The following is a 14,830-nucleotide window of genomic DNA, read 5'->3' on the forward strand; positions in this document are numbered from 1 at the left end:
TATAAATATGGGCACTTGTGTTTTTTTGAGTGTGAGCATTTGGAAATTAATTTCAGGGTATGTGCTAAGACATTGCTGGAGCTCAGTGAAAAATCAAAGAGCAAATGATGACTTTTATGAATTCTATTTTTATGGTGTGTTATAGGGAGGGGTGGCTGTTTGGAGTGCTGTGTTTGTAGGCTGTTCTCACCATGTAGATGGGGTATGAAAACCAGGCTTGGAAAAAGTTGCAATACATTTTGGTTGATTTTCATATTTTCTGTGCATCTGTGGTATGTTACTTTCTACAAACTTTCAAAAAACAAGACTCACTAGTGAAAAAGGAAACAAGATATTTTGAGAGATAACTGATCAAAAAGCTCCACATCCTATCTAATAAAAGAGAAACATGGTAATTGGTGTATGACCGCTACCCTTCCCATTAGCTAATCAGGGCAATATGCAAATTAACTGTCAGCCAAGATAGTGGCCGGCAGCTAGGCAGCTTGAAACTAACATGAGGCTTGCTTGCTTCAGTGACGGAGGACTCCAACGTTCCCCGCCTGCCGCTGCAGGCCTCTGAGCTGCAAGCAACTATGTAACAAACATAGAAGCTAAACAAAACCCCAGAAACCTGCCGGGCTTCAGCCAGCAGGATCACAACATTGTAAGCAAAGGCCAGAAACCTACTTTCAGCAGCGGAGGCCTAAGAGCTGGAGCCAAGCCTCAAAGCTAAAGCTGGCCCAGAATAAAAAAAGAAAAAAGAAAAAAAGAAGCGGTTGGGAGCTTCAGTCACCCCCAGCCTGAAAACAGCCCTCAGCTCCTCACCCAGACTGGCCAGGCACCCCAGTGGGGACCCCCACCCTGATCCAGTACACCCTTCAGGCAAACCAGCCGGCACCCACCCATACACCAGGCCCCTACCCTATATAGTAAAAGGGTAATTGCCTCCCAGCACTGGGATCAGCGTGACAGGGGGCAGCGCCCAAACCCCCTGATCGCCCTGTGTGTGACAGGGTGCGGCGCCCCAACCCCCTGATTGGCCCTGCTCTGTGTGTGACAGGGTGCGGCGCCCCAACGCACCCCCCCCCCACGGGCCCTGCTCTGTGTGTGACGGGGTAGAGCCATAACCTCCCCATCGGCCCTGCCCTGAGTGTGAGAGTGGCGGCACCCCAACCCCCTGATGGGCCCTGCTCTGTGCATGATAGGGGGCAGTGCCCCAACCCCCTGATTGGCCCTGCTCTGTGCATGACAGGGGGTGGCGCCGCAACCTCCCCATCGACCCTGCCTTGAGTGTGACAGGGGATGGTGCCCCAACCCCCCAATCGGCCCTACCCTGAGCGTGACTGAGGGTGGAATCACAACCTCCCGATCGCCCTGCTCTGTGCATGACAGGGGGCGGCGCCCCAACTCCCCAATCAGCCCTGCTCTGAGTCCGACCAGGGGCTGCACCTAGGGATTGGGCCTGCCCTCTGCCACCCGGGAGCAGGCCTAAGCCAGCAGGTCTTTATCTCCCGAGGGGTCCCAGACTGCGAGAGGGCACAGGCTGGGCTGAGGGGCCCCCCTCCCCCCCCGAGTGCACAAATATTTGTGCACTGGGCCTCTAGTATTATATAATATCTCACTGTTGTGATATATTGGGTCAATAAAATATAAACAAATATTTCCTGGATTAAAAAAATATAATTTTAAACATATTATTTTCTAACTAGATGCCTGGTGCATGAAAATTCATGCACTGGAGGGGGGGTCCCTCAGCCCAGCATGCCCCCTCTCACAGTCTGGAAGCCCTCAGGGACGGGAGGTGACCCAGCGATCAGGGGAAGGTGATGCCCCCATCACACCTCTGCTGCTGCCATTGCCAGCAGCTCAAGCCTCGGCCAGCCCTGGTTACCTGAGCCTTGGGCAGCCATGGGTGGCTGGGCAGCCACCATCTGAGGCTTGCCTGTGCCTTGGGCCGGCCTTGGGTGGCTGGGGGGTTGAGGGGACTGGGGGACTCCGGAGGCAGGTGCACAGCAAGGCCAGGCATCTGCCACCCGAGCGGGGCTGAGGCAGTGGTTCTCCACCTTCCTGATGCCACGACCCTTTAATACGGTTCCTCATGTTGTGGTGACCCCCAACCATACAATTATTTTCGTTGCTACTTCATAACTGTAATTTTGCTACTGTTATGAATCATAATGTAAATATCTGATATGCAGGATATATTTTCATTGTTACAAATTGAACATAATTAAAGCATAGTGATTAATCACAAAAACAATATGTAATTATATATGTGTTTTCCGATGGTCTTAGGCAACCCCTGTGAAAGGGTCATTCAACCCCCAAAGGGGTTGCGACCCACAGATTGGTGACCCACAGGTTGAGAACTGCTGGGCCGAGGGGACTGGGCACCGCCATCTTGTGGCTGTGGGTGTCCCATCTTGAGGGTGTGGCAATCAGTTAGCATATTCCCTCCTTATTGGCTGTGGGTGCCACCATCTTTGAGGGCAGGGCAGACATTTACCATATTCCCTCTTTATTGGCTGTTGGCACCACCATCTTTGAGGGTGGGGCAGTCAATTAGCATATTCTCTCCTTATTGGCTGTGGGCACTACCATCTTTGTAATGGTGTGAGGGTCAATTAGCATATTCCGTCTTTATTAGCTAGGATAATGATAGCAATAAGAATTAAGACTGACAATTATATCCAAGGCAATTTACACATATAATTCTATGTAAGTCTCAAAAACCCTATGCCATATATATTTACATTATTTTCACTATAAAGTTAAAAATTTGAGGCATAAAGAAAGTAATTTACTTCCTTAAAGATCACATAACTATTAAGTGTCAGAGACAGGTTCAATTTTAAATGGAGCATGCCCAATACCCATTCTTCCTTCTTGCTAATAGAACACCCCTTTTTCCAATTATTTAATCTCCTCTACAAAGCCAAGTGATTCCAGGGAGACCAACCCCAGACCCAGGCTCAATATGGGTGAATCCTAGTGGATTTAAACCAGTAATTAGTCTCCATTTTTCTAACCAGTGAGTTTGGACATGGTCATGTGATGTAATTCAGGCCAATGAGACTAATGAGGGTGTTGGCAAATATTTCCTCTCATAGAAAAGGAGTCCTATGCCACTGGGTGTTGGATCTGGGTACAATACTTGAAACTGATACAGCTATAAGTATAGAGCAACACCTCACACTAAATCTGGCAGTATAGAAAGATGTAGGAAACCTGTGTTCTTGATGATATTGTTGACCTGCTGACTTTAAATAATCCCTACTGGCATCAACCTACCTTTAGCTTTGATGACAAGGAAAACAATAAATTTCTCCATTATTTAAGTGCCTTTGGGTTAGGGTTGATGTCACTTCATCCATACAGCCACATAGGTCTGCTTCGCTCTAAAGTCCATGTCCTTAATCTCTAAACCTTCCAGGGATCACCATCCTACATAATAAAAGCATAATATGCAAATTGACTGAATGGAGGAGCAACTGGTCAGCGGGGGCAGCGCCAGCAAGCAGGTGGCACCAAGCCAGCCAAGGCACGTGCCAGCGGGCAGAGGACAGGGACAGCAATGGGGGAGGCGGTGGAAGGGTGATAGGGGGGCAGGGCCGCCGCTCGCCATCCCGTGATCAGCAGCCCAGTTGCCTCCCGCACCACTAAGGATGCTATTATTATCGTCTCTGTTCTATTATTCCTATGAAGATCTCTGTTTTATTGACAAAGAAACTGAGATTCAGACAGATGAAGTATTTTTTCCAAGACCACACAGCTAAAAGGTGATGGAGCCAAGACTCTGACTCCAGAGGCAGTTCTCCTAATCAAAAAGGATGCTCATTGATTAAAAAAAAAAAATTAGCAATTAGTGGAATGTCAGGCTTTGTGCCTAATGGAATATTTTCAAAGATATTTTTGAACCAAGAGGACTTCCTGGTAGGAAGTCAAGTGTCATCAGCAAGGCCAAGGACAGTTTTCTGCTTCGCCCATTCCTTCATTTCCGTCTCGGGACTGACTCCAAAAATACAGTCTTGATCCTCACTTTCCAAGCAACTTGATTCCTTCTCAGAGTCCTCCTCTACATTTCCGCCAGCCATTGCTGCCTGTCCTGGGGGATGGGGTCCTCTGCCTGGGCTCTGCTTCCTGTGGCGGGTACAGAGGAGGCACAGAGCCCGCCTTAGGCCTTAACTTGGAGAAAGCCACAGCTAACTTTAGCAGTCTCCTCAGCTGACCTCATTTTAGCCAAGATTTGCCTCTTGAGAATTGAGCTAAGGTCACCATAACTGACTTGTCGATCCAAATGTTTAGTCTTTATAGTCACTCAGATATAATGCTCGTCTTCTCACAGTTTTAAAAAAAGACCAATAAAACCAAAAGAAACATTGAGCAAAGCTACCAGGTAGACAGAAAAAAGAAAGAAAACTGCCAAAATAAATAAATAAATAAAAATAAAAACAAAACACACAGAACAAAGCAAAACAAAACAAAAAACGTTGAAATAAATTTGAAAGCCTGCTATTTTAAGTCTCCTATGGAACAAGACAAGGAATAAATGATAAATAAATAAATGGTGGTGGTCTGGAAAATTAACTCAGATGTATTTAGCACTGAGGAAGTAGGGTACTGAGAGTCAATATGGCATTTCAAATGTATTTTACTATCCTGGCGTTTATTTGTACTTCAAAATACCCTAAAATTCTACCATCCAGATGTATTTTTCCATGAGAACATAATGCAACATACCAGCTGTAGGAAATAAATTTAAACTTCCTTCAACTGAAAATTCTCTGGTGGGCCAAACTCATTTAAGACTTTTTTAAATCCAAATTTTAACCCTAAATTTCAAGGTAGAGATGGGATAGGGAATAATGATTACTGATAGGTATAGTGTCTGAATGAGAAGATAGTCTGGGTACTTAGTAAGAAAAACATGAATTTAAGGTGAAGGATAGCTCAGCAGTTAAAAACTCAGGTTCTGAAATTTGATAGACTTGAGCTCAAAAAGTGGCATGGCCACTCCTTGTATGATTATCAGCAAATGACGTTAGGCGTCTGTGCCTCAAGTTTATTCATCAGCAAAAGAGGGATAGGGATAGTAATTGTGTCCCTTATGATGATGATATGAGGGTTAAACGGGGTAAAGCTTGGCTGTGGGCCTGGTTCATAGTAAGTAAGCAACGAAGTCAGCTGGCACTGTCATCTAGATCAGTGATGGCGAACCTTCTGAGCTCGGCGTGTCAGCATTTTGAAAAACCCTAACTTAACTCTGGTGTTGTGTCACATATAGAAATTTTTTGATATTTGCAACCATAGGAAAACAAAGACATATTTTTGATATTTATTTTATATATTTAAATGCCATTTAATAAAGAAAAATCAACCCAAAAAATGAGTTCGCGTGTCACCTCTGACACGCATGTCATAGGTTCGCCATCACTGATCTATATCTATCTTAAGATAGTTCCTAAGTCTGAGTGAAGCTTTATGATTGCCCTTAGAGTGTTGTGGTTTTTGTGTGTGTGTGGGGGGGGTTTTTGGGGGGGAGGGTGGTGGTATATAGTCAGCTCAGAGCTGATATGTGTTAATCAAAGAAATAATACTAATAAACTTGCCTACCAGGGAACCACTTACCCCAAAAGAATAACCATACGGCAGGAAGATCAACGTTTCTTAATTCCCCCAGCCATCCAGGAAGGACTCACCTGAAAGATGTTTACTACATAGGAGTTCAATACCAACCTTAGCCCAGGGTCAGTAGAAACACTTCCCTGATGCTGCCCCCATTTTAGGTGCTCAACAACCCTCTTTCAGTTGTGCCCCTCCCCAAGGTAATAGGTCTCCAAGGCCAAGAACAACCTGGAGCCCATGACCCTCGCCCTCTTCTAGGCACTTGGACCCTGGAATCCCATGCCCTGTGCAATGTGCCCTCTACGATATTCTGGACACTGACACCCCAGAATTCTCTGCTCAAAGCTCCCCTAGCCTGTCTTTTAAGCCTTTATGGGCTTCCTTCTTAGGTCTTTCCCCCTGAGGGGACACAGGACACTGTTGCTGTGTATACCCCCCCAACCCCTAAAGAGTGGCCAAGAAGCAGCTGCTTTCAGGCTGGGCAGGTGGATGACGATTGTACTAGGAGGCTGCAGTGTCCACCTGCTTCTGTATTGAGGGCCTGAGCAGAAGGGTAGGTAAGTGCAGAGGGGCAGCCACGGCTGGCCCTACTCTGTCACTCAGGAGTTGAAAATTCTCAATTCAAACTCAAGTTGTCAGGCTTTCATGAAACTTATTCAAAGGTAGGAGGATTGCCTGGCCAGTGTGGCTCAGGAGTTGAGCATCGACCCATGAGCCAAGAGGTCACCAGTTCGTTTCCCGGTCAGGGCACATGTTCAGGTGTGGGCTTGATCCCCAGTAGGGGCGTGCAGGAGGCAGCTGATCGATGTTTCTCTCTCATAGATGTTTCTATTTCTTTATCCCTCTCTCTTCTTCTCTCTCTCAAATCAATAAAAACATATTTAAAAGAATAAAAGGTAGAAGGATAAAACATAAATAATTTATTCATTTGATATATAACTTTATTTAATTATATAGTATTTTAGAGAAATGTGCTCCTGTCCTGGGCCCAACAAATGTTAGGGGCAGAATTCAATGACTTAGTTGCTTGCTGAAATGTATTCTTTATAATAATAGTAAAACAGGAAGAAGAAAATTTCAAACTTGAGAGGTTAGTTTCTCCTACTTGCACTCAGCAATTGAATTTTAATACGTAATAGGTGTGTGTATGGGCACCAATTGCCTGGAAATAACCATGTGGATACAGGGGTAATCATTTTCCAAGAGTCCACTGTGAAAAGAAATATTTTCACTGTTATAATTGTAAGAGTCAAAATCCCATGACCTCTCCTTCCGTGGCTGCCTCCTTTATTCCCTTCCCCTACAAACTTTCTAGTTCAAAATATAAGCCCTTTGGGAGTTGTGTCATCTGATTTCGAGAGAAAATTTGGACTATAAATATCTCCCAAGAAGCAGCTGAGTGCTGATTGGATGCAGGGTCAGTTTTCACAGCTTGCTCCCCCCCCCCCCCCACAAACACACAGTTCATAGTTAGGGACCCCTCACTTTATGCTGTATTGACTCCATTGGGACTAAAACAAAAAGTTACATCAAACACCAGTAGAAGCATTTTTCCAAGGTCAACGGTGATAACATTTTATACATATACTCCTTATTATTCTTTTCTATGTAGTGCATTTTAAGAATTCCCAAGGAAAACGCACCAGTGATTCTTTTATGTTGTTAATTTCTTAAACACCCAGTCTTCAATTTTTTAAGAGCACTGCAGTGTAAAGAATTATGCTCACTGCCATCTAACACTATTATATTGGATGAAGGGCAATAAAGGTTTTGGATGTGTTGAAAGCAAAATTCATTATAGTATTTGATGTCACATTTTATCAAGCTTTGCACAAATTTATTCCAAAAATAAAATAAGGGCAGACTATATAGTCTTATGAGTTTTACATGTAACATAATCTTATTTAAGTATTCAGATATTTTCACATCTTAGATAAATGTAGAGGAAAATTATTAATGATAATTCTCTAACTAAAACTGACTCCATAGTTTTTGTTCCTGCCCTATCTGACATGGCCTAATGAAATTTGAAGAGTATCTTGTGCTCAGAGGAAGGACAAAGTGTAGAAGGCAGGTACCAGGGAAAGGAAAACAAATAAGGAAGAAGAAAGAGGTGGAGGAGAAATGCACCAGTAGGTGTATTGGTTTATTTTTTTTAATTTAAATTTAGGTTTTATCCACTTGTCTTTCAACTTTCTTCCTGCTAAACTGGAATGATTATTTTAATCTGCTACACCTTATTTATTCCTTCATTAGGAATTTCTTACCATACTCTATATGTGAGCATAAAAGAGTTATTATTTAACAGAAATACTGAGGTCCTTGGCTAAAGGCATGGAAACGGTACATACTATTTTTTAAATTCCTGTACCTATAATTCAAAAGGCTATAAAAATGTTTAATATATTTTCCATGCCAAATGTATGTTTCCCCATAACTTGCTTCAAAAACTGTAAAGGGACTGTTCAAGGGCACAGTAAGTGGAAGGCAATGAAGAGATGATTGCCAAATGTGGACTACTCCCAGCATGCTGCTGCTTATCAATCAAATAGCACGGCACTCTAAACACTAAAGCTTCTTCTACCATCTCCATCCGCACTCCACTCCCTAAAGCTCATCATTTATAATAGTTCAGTGCAAATATTTTCAGACATTTTCTAGTCATTTAGTAGGTATATGTTGGTCCCACAATCTATGCCATGCACTGTTGTAGCTGCTGGTGATGCAGCAATGCACAAAAACAGAACAACTCTCTGTTCTCAAGGTTTTTATAGTCAGTGGATGAAACGTAAAATGAATAAACAAACTAATAAGCATATGACATGACTTCAAGTAATGGTAAGTGCTATGGATAAAAAGGAATAAGGGTGTTTACTGTTTGAGAAGGGGGTTCAGGGGAGACTTCTTTACTTGAAAGCAGTGAGGAAATGATCCCCACAAAAATTCCATAAGAGATTCTAAGCAGAGGGAGCAGCAAGGGCAAAGCCCTGAAGCAGAAGCAAACTTGGCAGGTTTGCATTCAGCAAGGAGGTCAGCGTTGCTTGGGCAAAATGACTGACGGGGAACTGGTTAGGAGATGAAGGAGGAGACAGAGCTTGTGATGAGCTATGTAGGATTTCGTGGATCAGGTATTAGCATGGTCTGATTTATACTTTAAAAGAGTTATACTGGCTGCAGAGGAAAGAAGAAACTGAAGGGGGTCAGGACAAGAGCTGAGAGACCAGTGAGGATGCTACTGCAGTGGGCCAACAAGAGATGAGGATGGCTTGGCCACTCTCTCTCTCATTGATTGCTGGTGGAAATGCAAAATGGTACAGCCACTTTAGGAGAGAGTTTGGAAGTTTCTTAAAAAACTAAACACCATAAGTTCCAACCATTGTGCTCCTTAGTATTTTCTCAAATGAGTTGAAATAACAGCGCACAAATGTTTATAACAGCTTTATTCATAATTGCCCAAACTTGAAAGCAACCGAGGTGTTCTTTAATAGTTGAGTGTATAAACAAAATATAGTACATCCATACAATAGAATATTATCCTACATAATAAAAGGCTAATATGCAAGTCGACCAAATGGCGGAACAACCAGTCACATGATGCACACTGACCACCAGGGGGTGATGCTCAATGCAGGAGCTGCCCCCTGGTGGTCAGTGTGCTCCCACAGGGGGAGCGCTGCTCAGCCAGAAGCCGGGCTCATGGCTGGCGAGCACAGTGGCAGTGGCGGAAGCCTCTCCGGCCTCCGCAGCAGCACTAAGGATGTCAGACTGCCGGTTTAGGCCCACTCCCCCCACTCATGAGTGCACAAATTTTGTGCACCAGGCCTCTAGTTTAGCAATAAAAAGAAATGAGCTATTAAGCCATGAAAAGACAGTATGAAGTTCAGGTCAATAACAATTAAAAAAACATTTTAGTCTCTTGCAAATGATATTTTATCATTTAAAACCAGAATGAGGATTGATATGCTTTATTAAATGAACATTAATGTAATACAAAGCTGTGCCTTTATCTTCTATATGATTTATAACCCATGCTGACAGTTACCACATAGTGTTCATGAAGGTTGAAAATATTCTTTCTTTGTCTAGATAGGTAGGTAGATTGATAAGTACTAATAGATAGATAGATAGATAGATAGATAGATTAGATAGATAGATAGAAGATTCTTAGTCTTTGTTTTATATAAAATATGTATAATATTATATTGACCTAAAGGCTCTGAAGAGAAGGAGCGAGATTTATTTATTTATTTATTTATTTTAAATATATTTCATTGATTTTCCACAGAGAGGAAAGGAGAGGGACAGAGAGTCAGAAACATCAATGAGAGAGAAACATCGATCAGCTGCCTCCTGCACACTCCCCACTGGGGATGCGCCCGCAACCAAGGTACATGCCCTTGACTAGAATCGAACCTGGGACCCCCCAGTCCGCAGGGCAACGCTCCATCCATTGAACCAAACCGGTCAGGGCTGGAGCGAGATTTATTTTAAAGCATTGGCTCACTGTGGAGAACAGTATGGAGTTTCCTCAAAAAACTTAAAATGGAACTCCCATTTGACCCAGTGATCCCACTTCTAGGAATATATCCCAAGAAGCCAGAAACACCAATCAGAAAAGATATATGCACCCCTATGTTCATAGCAGCACAATCCACCATAGCTAAGTTTTGGAAACAGCCAAAGTGCCCATCAGCAGATGAGTGGATTAAAAAACTGTGATACATCTACACAATGGAATACTACACTCTGGTAAAAAAGAAGGGATTCTTGCCATTTGCAACAGCATGGATGGAACTGGAGAGCATTATGCTAAGTGAAATAAGCCAGTCAGAGAAAGATAAATACCACATGATCTCACTCATTTGCGGAATACAGAGAACAACATAGACTGATGAACAGGGACAGACCCAAAGACAGAGAAACAGCGATCAGACTATCAATCCCCAGAGGGAAAGCAGGGGAGGGTGGGGGTAAGGGGAAGAGATCAACCAAAGGACTTGTATGCGTGCATATAAGCCAAACCAATGGACACGGACAACAGGGGGATGAGAGTATGAGTGCGGGGTGGGGGGAGGTTGGGGGTTAATGGGAGGATGAGGACACATTTGTAATACCTTAACCAATAAAGAAATTAAAAAAAAAAAAGAATTGGCTCGTGTGACTGTTGGGGGCTGGCAAAGTGGAAATCTGCAGGGCAGGCCGACACTGGCTGGACATTCTGGCAGGAGTAATGTTGCGATATTGAGTCAGAAAGCGTTCTGGAGCCAGAATTTCTTCCTCTTTGGGGGACCTCCCTCTTATCTCTTAAATCTTAAGGCCTTAATGTAGCAGCATACAAAATTAACCCCAAGAAATCTGAAGCATTTCTATACACCAATAGTGAACTTTCAGACAGAGAGATTATAAAAACAATCCCGTTTACCATTGCACCAAAAAAATTAAGCTACCTAGGAATAAACTTAACTAAAGAGGTAAAAGACCTCTACTCAGAAAACTACAGGACGTTGAAAAAAGATATAGAGGAAGACATAAACAGATGGAAGAACATACCGTGTTCATGGATTGGTAGAATCAACATCATTAAAATGTCCATACTACCCAAAGCAATCTATAAATTCAACGCACTTCCCATTAAAATACCAACGGCATACTTCAGAGATCTAGAACGAACTCTCCAAAAATTCATCTGGATTAAAAAAAGACCCCGAATAGCTGCAGCAATCCTGAAAAAGAACAAAGTAGGTGGGATCTCAATACCAGATATCAAGTTGTATTACAAAGCCACTGTTCTCAAAACTGCCTGGTACTGGCACAAGAATAGGCATATAGATCAATGGAATAGAATAGAGACCCCAGAAATCGGCCCGAACCAATATGCTCAATTAATATTTGACAAAGGAGGCAAGAACATACAATGGAGCCAAGATAGTCTCTTCAATAAATGGTGTTGGGAAAATTGGACAGATATATGCAAGAAAATGAAACTAGACCACCAACTTACACCATACACAAAAATAAACTCAAAATGGATACAGGACTTAAATGTACGTCGGGAAACCATAAAAATTCTAGAAGAATCCAAAGGCAACAAAATCTCAGACATATGCCGAAGCAATTTCTTCACTGATACAGCTCCTAGGGCACTTGAAACTAAAGAAAAAATGAACAAATGGGACTACATCAAAATAAAAAGCTTCTGCACAGCAAAAGAAACCATCAACAAAACAACGAGAAAACCCACTGTGTGGGAAAACATATTTGCCAATGACATATCTGATAAGGGCCTAATCTCCAAAATTTATAGGGAACTCATACAACTTAACAAAAGAAAGATAAACAATCCAATCAAAAAATGGGCAAAGGACCTAAATAGACACCTTTCAAAAGAGGACATCCAGAAAGCCAAGAGACATATGAAAACATGCTCAAAGTCACTAATCATCCAAGAGATGCAAATCAAAACAGCAATGAGGTACCATCTCACACCTGTCAGACGGGCTATCATCAACAAATCAACAAACGACAAGTGCTGGAGAGGATGTGGAGAAAAAGGAACACTTGTGCACTGCTGGTGGGAATGCAGACTGGTGCAGCCACTATGGAAGACAGTATGGAGTTTCCTTAAAAAACTGAAAATGGAACTCCCATTTGACCCTGTGATCCCACTTCTAGGAATATATCCCAAGAAACCAGAAACACCAATCAGAAAGGATATATGCACCCCTATGTTCATAGCAGCACAATTCACCATAGCTAAGATCTGGAAACAGCCTAAGTGCCCATCAGTAGATGAATGGATTAGAAAACTGTGGTACATCTACACGATGGAATACTATGCTGCTGTAAAAAGGAAGGAACTCTTACCATTTGCAACGTCATGGATGGAACTGGAGAGCATTATGCTAAGTGAAATAAGCCAGTCAATAAAGGAAAAATACCACATGATCTCACTCATTCATGGACAATAGAGACCATTATAAACTTTTGAACAATAATAGATACAGAGGCAGAGCTGCCTCAAACAGATTGTCAAACTGCAGCGGGAAGGCCGGGGAGGGCTGGGGGGCCGGAGGTAGGGGGGTAAGAGATCAACTAAAGGACTTGTATGCATGCATATAAGCATAACCAATGGACATAAGACACGGGGTGATAGGGGAGGCTAGGGGACTGTCTAGGGCGGGGGGGATAAAATGGACACATATGTAATACCCTTTGTAATACTTTAAGCAATAAAAAAAAAAAAATCTTAAGGCCTTCATGTGATTGAATAAGGCCCGCTCACATTATGGAGCGTCAGCTGCTTTACTCAAAGTCTATGACTTAAATATTAATCACACCTAAACTGTACCTCACAGCAACATCTAGACTGCCATTTGACCAAACAGCTGGGGCCTATAACCTAGCCATGTTAACATGTAAGCTGGCCTTCACGGAGCTATTTGTTGCTTTTTTCCAGATTTGCCTTTTTAGTTATAAAATAGCATATTCCATGTTTTTCTCTTTACACACGGTCTTCCTGTATCCCCATATCCACTAATTAATCCCTGTCACTCATTCCCCCTGAGATTATAGGCTCTTTCCTTCTCAGTGCATGACATCATGCCTCATGACTAAGGATTGCCAGACCCCTGAGCACCACATCCCTATGTGAACTCTCACTTCAATATGCTGATTGTTGCCATGTTTGGCCATCTGGCTAGAACAATTTATGAGTTTAGGACACGTAGCCATAAAGTAATCAATGTCAAAGGAGTAAGTGACAGCCTTACTATGTGTCTGTCACTCAACAGTGGATAAAACAAGGCAGCTCTAGAATGCTTGGAGCACGGTGACATCACAGTATGACAGTACAATGGTCCTCATTCCACATGCTCCGCTCAGAGCTGTTATGTGACAACTGCATAAGAAATCATAGAAATGGCATAAGCCCTGAAATTTTCAAGCCATGCTGTGTACTCTCTTGCTTCAAGTGGCTAAGGAATCTGATTTAAAATGTGCAGAAGGAGAAAAAACATATGTTCCTTTGAATTACAATGTCCGTGTATTAAGGCTAAGTCAAAATCATCCAAACTTAAGGCCCGAAAGAAAATTGAAAATGACATACAGTAAGTATTAACCACTATTAACTTCCAACGATGTAAATCTTCTTATTTTCATATGTATACATGCAGTTTTGTAACTCCCACATGTAAATCGGGTATATTTTTCATACGTTATTTCATAAATGCTTTCATGGTTAATACCATGAGAAATGAATATTTGCAAATGACGGTCCTCTGAGAGTTTTTAGAAAATGGGCAACACATCGAAAAGGTGACATAATCTTTTGAGCTTCTTTTTGGTAGTGGTAGGTGGGCTGCCTTCTCTTCTGCCCTTGCCTTGGTCCCTGTCCTCGCAAGATGGTGTGTGACTTGTTCTGGATAATTTCTGGCTGTCATTTCTGGCTACCTTCCTTCCACCGACTCATAATCTTTAGGCCTCACTCTGTGCAAAGAGATTTACCAAAGCAAATAGAACCCAAAGGTCAAATCTAACATGTGCCCAAAATAGCTCTAGGTTATTAAATTGGTGCACTGACAAGGAAATAACCGAATCAAGTGACAGGCAGAGCTGGCCTGTGTTCTTCCTGGAGGCGAAGCCCGGTTGCTCTGCAAAGCTGGTTTTATATTTTGTGGGGAGCCTTTTGTCTCTTGCTGGTTGAGACATTTAGGAAGTTCTGGGTCACTGGGGCTGACCAGCCTTATTGACTGCTGTATGAGTTTAGGACATAGGGCCAGAAAGTCATCAGTCTGGTCAATGTGGTGCATCTGGAACTTATATCGGAGAGGGCAGTGCTCTCAGTCCTGTTCACCTCCTCTCTCACTCAGGGGGTTCTCAGCCAGCAGTTCGAAAGCCCTCAGAGCTCCACCCTGCACAAGCATTTGCTCACAGCTAGAGGAGTTCCTCTTCCACTTCCACTGGTTCCGTCACCTAAAATGAGTTTTTAAATAATTTGTTTTTACTTTTTCACTTCTTAAATCTGTGATGTTGATATTGAATTAATATCTTTTAGAGTACTTATTATTTTCCTAAAATTTAAAGATACCTAAAGCAAGTGAAATAGCACACGTGAATGACATTTGTAAACTCAAAGGCCATTATTGACATAGTATGTACCATCTGTACTGTAGGTATTAAATATAAGACGACTTTGATGGCTTCTATCCCTCTTTTCTATTCCAGT

The 14,830-nt window shown here is 42.6% G+C and overlaps 1 protein-coding gene across 4 annotated transcripts in view; it reads left to right on the top strand.

The window, feature by feature from the left end:
- The window catches only part of PDE1A (phosphodiesterase 1A), a 259,091-nt gene that overhangs the window by 180,659 nt on the left and 63,602 nt on the right, over nt 1-14,830 (top strand). The gene's annotated exons all lie outside the window — the stretch shown is intronic.

The sequence above is a fragment of the Myotis daubentonii genome, chromosome 7 (assembly GCF_963259705.1).
Source record: "Myotis daubentonii chromosome 7, mMyoDau2.1, whole genome shotgun sequence".
NCBI classification, from domain to species: domain Eukaryota; kingdom Metazoa; phylum Chordata; class Mammalia; order Chiroptera; family Vespertilionidae; genus Myotis; species Myotis daubentonii.